Here is a 10,000-nt window from a genome sequence, read left to right as displayed (position 1 = left end):
CATTATTAATTTCTTGGGAGTAACTATGTCTACCGAGGAATTAACCAGTTTAACAGATCTGACACAATCTACGTAAGATATTTTTCTGTTAGTGAATTACATTTATTTTTTATTTCACTGCGGAATCGGTCAGAATTCTCAGAAAAACCCAACTATTACTCAACTGATATTCATCAATTTTTTTCATACAATGATAAAAAGGCTGAAAAGATTGTAATTTCTGATGATGATAAGCAGACAGATTGTATTAGCTCAGCTCGTATGGAAGTAACTGGTAACGAGAGAGATATATTCAACATTAATTTCCGTAACCTAAACTGAATGCGGACAAATATATATTAACCGAAGAAAACTTTAGAATACCTTTTATATATAACTCATTTCAGAGACGGATTCCGTGAAATATATTTTACACACAATCTCTAATGTGTAAGAAAACAATTGACAGATATTCTAGTAATTAATGGAAAGAATATATGGATCCGACGAGTAAGGACACCCAGATTCCAACTACTCAAAATAATTTTGATATATATGAATGTATGATTCATAAAATTAAAGCCAATGTTTATTTGGTTAAATATATGACTCAGTCTATAACGTCTCAAAATCACAAAGTATGAAAATCTGTTATCGTACATTAAACAATTTTGATTCTTGAAGAATTTATAGTCATAAATTAAGAAAACATATTCTTTTGGGACAATAACTTGAACCAATAAAAATTTACGTATTTTATTTATGGAACCATTGCTTCTTGCGATTCAAAATTATTTTTCATATTTATAAAATTATGATAATAAATAAACCAAGCAATATGTGATTCGCCTGATTTAAGATATATTTGTATTTGAAAGAACGAATGATTATAAATTATAACGCCTATCCTCTCAGTTAAAAATAATCTGGATTTATAGAAATTTCTGCTTTCAAAAATATTTCGGTTCTACATGAACTTATCAAGTAAGGAATCACAAACTGTTGTAGGGAAAATCAATTTGGATTCATAGGAATTCATGATTATGAAATATTCATTATCCAATCGTCCTGACTGAAAATGTTCAGGATATATAAGTAGGATTATAAATGACATCACCCTGATTCTTCCGAGTCTTAAAAATCCTGGATCTATGGGAATCTATAAATATAAACTATGAAACTAAAGATTACCGCAGTTCAAAAATTTTGGATCTGTAGTAGTATATGATTATAAACCATTCCTTGCCTGATTTTCTAAGTTACGCATAATTTTGATATGAAAATTTTTTTTCATAATAATAAATATTGCAACGGTAATTCTCATAGATCAAAATTATTTGAATATATAGGAATTTACGAGCAAATACATTATATTCAAACAGATTCTTGGGGTTCAAAGTAATTCAAAACTGTAGAACATTACGATCACTAGTAATGCATTACCAAATTCCCATGGGTCAAAATATTTTGGGTCCGAGGATGTTGTGACTTAAAATATGTGATAAGCCGGATTTTTGTTTCAATGTAAATTAGTCTACAGAATTTTGCGAATATAAATTATGAAAACAGATTCTTTTTGGTTCAAAATAACTTTGACCTATGGAAATTTATGATTATAAACTATTAATTTTTTTTCTTTTTTCTTAAAGAAAAAATAAATTTTTTATTAAAATGCATCATATCCCGATTCGTCTGCATAAAAATAATTTCTGTATGAAATCACATACACACACCCATACATACGCACACATACACACACACACGCACACACACACACACACATATATATATATATATATATATATATATATATATATATATATATATATATATATATATATATATAATTTTTATGAACAACGCGAATGGGATTACGATAGTTATTGAGTGTAAATGAAGACGGCAGATTCTTCTGGTTCACTATCATTTTGATGCACAATTGTAAATTATGAAAACAAAATCTGGTTCGAAATAATTTGCTTCTCTATACACGTATGATTTATAAATGAATGATTACAGACTTTGAAACCCCAAATTATCAGAATTCAAATTAATTTAAGTCTTTACAAACATATACTGCAATTATTGGCTACAAAAGCATTTAGTCTCTAGTACAAAATAATTTGCGTTTATAAGTTAAGTAATGCCTAATTATTGGATGTCAAAATAAATTCATTTTTAATATATTAAGTATATAAATATTCTTGACTATACATTCAATATTCGCTATTTTAAATCTGGCATGCAATGAAATCATACAAGAATATCGCATTTCTGAAAAAGGATGTTCGAAATATTTCAAGTTATTCCAATTTTTCTTTCTAAGATATGAATATAAGACACCCATGAACGTCATGTATTGTGTTACCGGCAAATGTAAGAACTTAGTTGTTAAACATCTTTTAATATAAAAGTAATGCATATGAATAAAATAAGAACAAATTAAGAATGTTAATTCATGACTTTGGTTACCAACTATTGAGCTTTTGAAATTTTACATATATACGTCATCGTTACTAATTTTTTATATGCTTCTCAATGTTAACCAAATAGCGATTTATCTTATGCGTTATCCTCTGATAAAGCAAACAGGCTAATATAGGTATCTAGAATTCCGTCGTTGCAAATTTATTTCTGTTTACCGTTGCAAGAAATCTGACCATTTATTCATATAAATAAATACTTGTATATGTGTATGCATTTCTAGAACAATACAAGTATATACACAAGCCTTAACCCGCAACAAAAATATCTTCCTTAAACTGGGTCACTTGTCTGGATTCCAGACATTCCTGGAAAACGTAACAGAATGTCTAACGATCCTGGACTTGTTTTAGTGTCCTCTAATAAAAAAAAGGAACTCATATAGGTATTTACAATTCTGCTTTTGCAAATGTATTTCTGGTCACCGTTCCAAGAAATCTCGCCATTTACTCTTATTAAAGTAACACATGTATATATGAATGCATGTACAGGAAAAATTAAACAAACGCAAGTCTTAAATATAACAAGTTTATGAATGATGTATAGAAAAAAGTAATCACACACAAGTCTTAACCTTCGACAAGTTTATGTATGCATGTATAGAAGAAAATAAACACAAGTATTAACATTTAACAAGTTTATGTATGCATGTATAGAAGAAAGTAATCACACAGAAGACTCAACGTTTAACAAGTTTATGTATGCATGTATAGAAGAAGGTAAACGTACAAAAGTCTTAACCATTGACAAGTTTATGTATGCATGTACAGAAGAAAGTAATCATACAGAAGTCTTAACGTTTAACAAATTTATGTATGCATGCATAGAAGAATGTAAACACACACACAAGTCTTACCCTTTAACAAAAATATCTTCCTCAAACTGGGTCACGTGTCTGGATTCCAGACATTCTTGGAAAACAAAACAAAACGTCAACCGATTGAAAATTCCCTTCAGCACGTTAGGCCCTCCCTCCTTCGTCTTTTCTTAAAATGTGTGACCGAGTCTCGAGTGAATATTAATTCCCTGTGTAAAGTCTTCCTTTTTGTATTCTCAGCCGGTCATATTTAACATAAGTGTTCCGCGAATATCTTCGTCAAAGGAATGTAGTTTAATATGTTATCCAATGAGATATAAGAGGCATTTATATGTGATAAAAAAAATACGTATGTGAATAATAATGCTAGTGTGCCTTTTCCTTACAGTTTTAAAAAAATTTATAACTTTTATTTAAATGAAGTAATTTATACTTCCTGAGAGATATATCATTTACACACAATATATCTAAGCACTAATTATTTCTTAAGTTAATACCCAGATGCCATAACGACAATCATTTTCAGTGTCGGTGGAAAATCTTTGGTGAAATAGGTATTTAATAAATTAGGTAAATCCCATTCAAAAAGCATATGTGAATGTAAACTTTACATATCCTTCACAAGCAGTTTTACACGAAATATATATATATATATATATATATATATATATATATATATATATATATATATATATATATATGTATATGTATATATATATATATATATACATATATATATATATATATACATATATATATACATATATATATATATATATATATATATATATATATATATAATATTATATATATATATATGCAGTATAAAAACGCCGTGTCGTGCTTCTATGAAATCAGTAGAAGGATCCAAATAAATAAATAAAAAGCTTTAATCTTTGTAAATATTTCCACAAATATATTTCATCTGGACAAACAAGCATATTACTGTTCGAGACAGTTGGTGAGTCTGCTGTCTAGGTAGGTGATGGGGCTGGTGTAGGGGAAGTTTTCTGCAGCAGGGGTTCATCCACGGATCACTGGTTAAGTGTGAAAGTTGTTATTTTTTGTTTTCTTAATTAAGACCCAACCATCAAACGGTTTAGGATTGAAAAAATATATTCATATACATACATACATACATACATACATCATACATACATACATCATACACACATACTATGTATACATAAATATGTATGATATATATATATATATATATATATATATATATATATATATATTGTTTCTTTTTGCGAAAGTATTTTCATAAAACAAAACTGAAATTAAAATCTTATATTCGGAATTAGCTTTAATTACGCTGATTCAAAACCCCAGAATTTTTAGCTTTGCGACCATTTGCGCAGGAATTATTTTTCAGAACAATTAATGTCGTATCGTGAATATCTAAAGTAGAATGAGGAGAAAATCAATATTAAAAATACCATTCGCGATTTCTCAGAATGATGTAATAAAAATCACGATAATGCTGCTAATTCAATTTGAATTTTCAATAAATCTCAGAAAATAAAAGAAAAAATTATTCCTTTAAGAATAATTCACGATAGGAAATTAGCTTTAGAAAAAAAATCGCTTTCTTACAACATTCAATAATGCCACAAGATTGGCCTTTGAAAAGAACTGGAAGAATGACAAAACCTAAAATTAAAATCGATATACTGATGCAAATTATCATAAACTTAGTGAAATAAAAGATGAAATATTCAGCTTAATAATGCAGAAACGGAAGTAAAATCAAAACAGGTAAATGGAAGTACAGCTAACCTCTAGAACTGTACATATATAAATATATATATATATATATATATATATATATATATATATATATATATATATATATATATATATATATATATATATATATATACATACATATATATATATATATATATATATATATATATATATATAAATATATATATATATTATACATATAAATATATACATACATACATGCATACATAGATATATATCGCTTGTAAAACATAAAATACATATTCACCAACTTACTAAACAGCGGATTATAAAAAATCGGCAAGAACTGCTTTTGCTGGATCATATTTCCACAACGATAAATCTGGAAGGAAAAGAAAAAAGAATAAGTTGTCATTTCGACCAATGACAGATCATTTGCTTAAGATAGTAAATTAAGAAACCAATAAAACTGGTGATATTTTCAAGTAGAAATGTTAACGATATATATCATATAATAATACAATACTATTTTTCTTTCCGGAAAAAAGATTGAAGGCTATTATTGATGACAATTCTTCATCGGCACCTTGAAAACTTTGTCATTATTCGTAATTTATTTTCATGACATAGATTATTGTCTTGAAACAATTTTTATGTACTAGTTTGCATAAATAAAAGTTCACTTTTATAAATGTGCAATACCTCATGTCGTGGGTATAGGTTTAAAACTGTGTGCTAATGTGTGTGTGTGCAAGGCTATTATGGGATATTAGGTTGTGCATTTTGCATGTATACTATAACGATATATGCTAGAACACAATCACGCACACATATATATGTGTGTGTGTATGTATGTGTGTTTGTGTGTGTGAATCAGTATCGAAATGCATTATATATATATATACATATATATATATATATATATATATATATATATATATTATTATATTATATTATATTATATTATATATACTATATATATATATATATATACATATATATATATATATATATATATATATATATTATGTATATATATATGTATATATATATATATATATATGTATATGCATATATAATATAATATGTATATATAGTATACATAAATAAATGTGTATAGCCTATATATATATATATATATATATATATATATATATATATATATATATATATATATATATATATATGTATATATATATATATTTATATATAGATATGATGTGTGTATATACTACATACAAATAAATATATATACCGTATGTATACACACACGTACACACATAACATACACACACATATATATGTGTGTGTTATGTATATACGTGTATATGTGCATATATGCATGCACATGCATACATGCAACAATGTACGCATATACGGCGAATATGACCATACAGATCAGTAACGAAGTCTCTAGTTGCGAAATGCATAAACCATCCCGATCCAATCGTGCATCGCCGATGTCCGAATGGCTCTCTCTCTCTCTCTCTCTCTCTCTCTCTCTCTCTCTCTCTCTCTCTCTCTCTCTCTATCCCAAAATACCCATTATTTATTCTCCATTTTGTTCCATACTAAATATGACTTTCGCGATGTTATTTACCCTAACATTAAAAGTAAATATTAAAGATATTACAAGTCAGTAATTACTACCTCACAGATGCGATAATCGGTTTTCTCCATTTAGGTAGGCTGTATTTTTCGCTTCGAAACATTCCAATGCTGAGATAAACAATGGATAAATGTACAACTATTTTTTCCAGGAATAAAACAAACCTTATAAGACTAATAACAACTTGCATTATGACGCGCTTATTTCATATGATATGAGATCACATTTTAAAATTGAATTGCGCTTCGATATTTAACGATTTCCTTCATATAGCAATAATCAGTGGTATACAACCTGGAGAATAGACAACAGGGAAACATGAATATTGGCCCTGAAAACAGACGGGAAAAGAAATTACCTATAAACACCTAATTGAAAAACGTCGTAATAATAAAATCAATACTCATTTTCAGTAATTCCACTGATGGAAATGTGAAGTCATTGAACTTGATGGTCGTTTAATCATCGATTTGTCAATCTGAATATTATGCGCATTTTCTACTTTATGGAAACATTTCATATTTTGGAGAAAATTTATATTCTACTGGGATAAAATTTTCCCTGCCCTGAATACAATGACCTCAGTAAAAAAAATCAGTCAGACATTGACATCATATTCTAATATATCTACGCCCGAAATTGCGCTGCAATTAAAGTTCATATTTTATCAAAAATTAAGCATTATATGCGATATGAACAAAACTATGAATTCTATTCATTCACGAAAAAAATCATAGTAATCATAGAATACATATTCTTGCACTATATATATATATATATATATATATATATATATATATATATATATATATATATATATATATATATATATATATATATATATATATATATATATATATATATATATATATACATACATATAAGCACACCCACACACACACACGCACACACACACACACACACACACACACACACACACACACACACACATATATATATATATATATATATATATATATATATATATATATATTTATAAATATGAAATGCCACAACATATTGTTACTTAGGTAATTACTCATGAAAAACTAAAAAGCCACAATATGCTGAAATCCAGGTAATTACTTATGAAAAAATAAATTTCAGTATTCACAATGACATTATCAAAATGTGACAAAGAAATTATTTCTTAAAATTAGATCAAATACCTTTCACTGAATGTGAGGTATTCTTTTGCTCTTTATTTGAACAGTTTATTTTTCTTCAACCAGAGGAGGTTTTTCCATCCTTCATGACAATAATTGAAAAGAATTTCTTCTTTTCTTTCAATAATAGATGAATTCCACATCGCATCCTTATTTCTTTATATTTGTCTTCAACAAAGGGCGAATATTTACATATCCTTCTTTAACTGGAAGTGAATCATTCTCACTTTTTTTTTGTAAATGGCAGTGACTTCGTCAGGTTTTACTTAACTGAATGTGAATTTGCTATTTTTTTCTTGATCAGTTGGTGAATTATCTGAACTAAAGATCAAATATCTTTTTCTGAAACTGGAGGAGGATTCGTAATTTTGCTAAACTAGAGGTTAATTCTCATTCTTTTTCTTAAATGGAGATAAATTCTTATTTACTCTTCAATTGGGAAAAAATAACTCCATTTTCAAATAGAGGAACTTTTAATTTTTCTTTATCTAAAAAAAAAAAAACATTTTTTCTTTAACAGAAAATTAATCTCTGCTACGCAGAGAATTTCGAGAATTTCCTTTTTATTAACCTTTGCAAATGTTTAATGATTATGAATCTGACCATCATGAGTAGTTGCATACTGTTCACTGAACGATGCAGGACTGCATTTAAATTTTAACATTGCGTTACATATGCAAAATTGCATGTAAATAAATAAAAATAGGCAGATATATAAATAAGTAAATTTATAAATAACCTACGTAAATATATGAATAAAAAAATATGTGAATACAAGGACAGGGGAATCATATCTCATTTAATCTTTCATGAGACTTCCAAAATCTCAAGAAAGATTAAATTTAAAGAAATTTATTTATGATTAAATAAGAAAATATGGAAAAACAAGAAACCTTCATTCTTCATCTTTTCGTAAGGTTCATTTATAAATACCCTAAACATGAATAAAGAATACGTGAAAACAACGGTAAGATGAAATTATACCTTTCATGTCTTTAGAAGTCTCATAAAAGATCAGATTTAAAGAAATTGTATAGATGAATAAAAATACGGAAAGACGAGAGATCTATATTCTTCATGTTTTTGTAAGGTTCATCTAACAGGTTTAAAAAGAATATCGGATATTCAGTGCAACAATAATGAAATTAAATGCCTGCAATGTCTAGGTAGTATTAATACCATTGGTCTGTTTCCAATTTTTGATTAACATATCGTGAAAATGAAGTAGGTTATATTTGCAACTGTCCCTGATCGCTTTTGCAAATTCAAGGTTAACAGTTTAAATAAGGTATTCGGAAACTATTGGGGTTTAAATAAGATCAATTTTGTTTTTAAAATTTGCATGACCATTGATCCAAGTAATATGACCAGAGGTAATTTTCCTAAGATGCTAACGGTTCCATTACATCTATACAATAAATAATCACCAAAAGATTAAAAGCAAATTTTGTATAATATTGCAAATAATGAGATAGTGAATTACATCTTGCCGGGCACGAAATAAGCTTTCAAAGAAACTGCTAACGATCTCAACATAAATCTTGGTAGTCTTAGTCTTATTTTTTTATAAAATAAATGTCGACATGTCCAAAGAAATAAAAAATTAATATATGTCTTTCAGTAACATTTTAAAACGAATAACACCTCTATATGGTAAAATTAAATTTTTTGCCAAAATATAATTTTGAAAAATGAGTTCCTGTGTAAAAAAAACATCCAAGAATTATGAAATATTAACCGATGAATAAAATATTAATAAAATCAAACGAAACGAAAATATGGAAACGGTCTAGCTGGCCAAGAAACACTTCACGGTTACGTAGGATCAAGAAGAGAACATTGATGATATGGATATAAAATTACCATCTCAAAATATCGTAAGGATACGTCACTTACCATTAAAAAAAACACACCTATCAATATCAAAATTAAAATCCCCATCATTTAATAATTGAGTTAACATTTTCAGTCTCAAGTATTATTGAGAATGAAATATATGTCTAAGACCTTATGCATGTATGCAGTAGTAGCCCCCAAAAATTATATTTATATTTTTATACAAGCATCTCTAACTATGATTGTTATAGTGTAGACATTAACTAGACGAGACTGCTTGATTTAAAAATGGAGGCAACTGCGTATTCCAAGAGAGTTCTGTATTAAAAGCATAAATATTTGTGTCCTTGAATTACTAACGTGTATATTTATTGTATCTTCTCCCCTGTTATTTGA

The 10,000-nt window shown here is 27.4% G+C and overlaps 1 long non-coding RNA gene across 1 annotated transcript in view; it reads right to left on the bottom strand.

The window, feature by feature from the left end:
* LOC135205959 (uncharacterized) overlaps window positions 1-10,000 on the bottom strand; it is a 90,628-nt gene that overhangs the window by 1,036 nt on the left and 79,592 nt on the right. Inside the window, exon 2 of the long non-coding RNA XR_010312645.1 lies at window positions 5,309-5,375. This is a non-coding gene — a long non-coding RNA (uncharacterized LOC135205959). The remainder of the gene's footprint in view (window positions 1-5,308; window positions 5,376-10,000) is intronic.

The sequence above is a fragment of the Macrobrachium nipponense genome, chromosome 29 (genome assembly GCF_015104395.2).
Source record: "Macrobrachium nipponense isolate FS-2020 chromosome 29, ASM1510439v2, whole genome shotgun sequence".
Classification (NCBI taxonomy): domain Eukaryota; kingdom Metazoa; phylum Arthropoda; class Malacostraca; order Decapoda; family Palaemonidae; genus Macrobrachium; species Macrobrachium nipponense.
The sequence above is the reverse complement of the archived record's forward strand: the minus strand, read 5'-3'. Positions and strand labels throughout refer to the sequence as shown.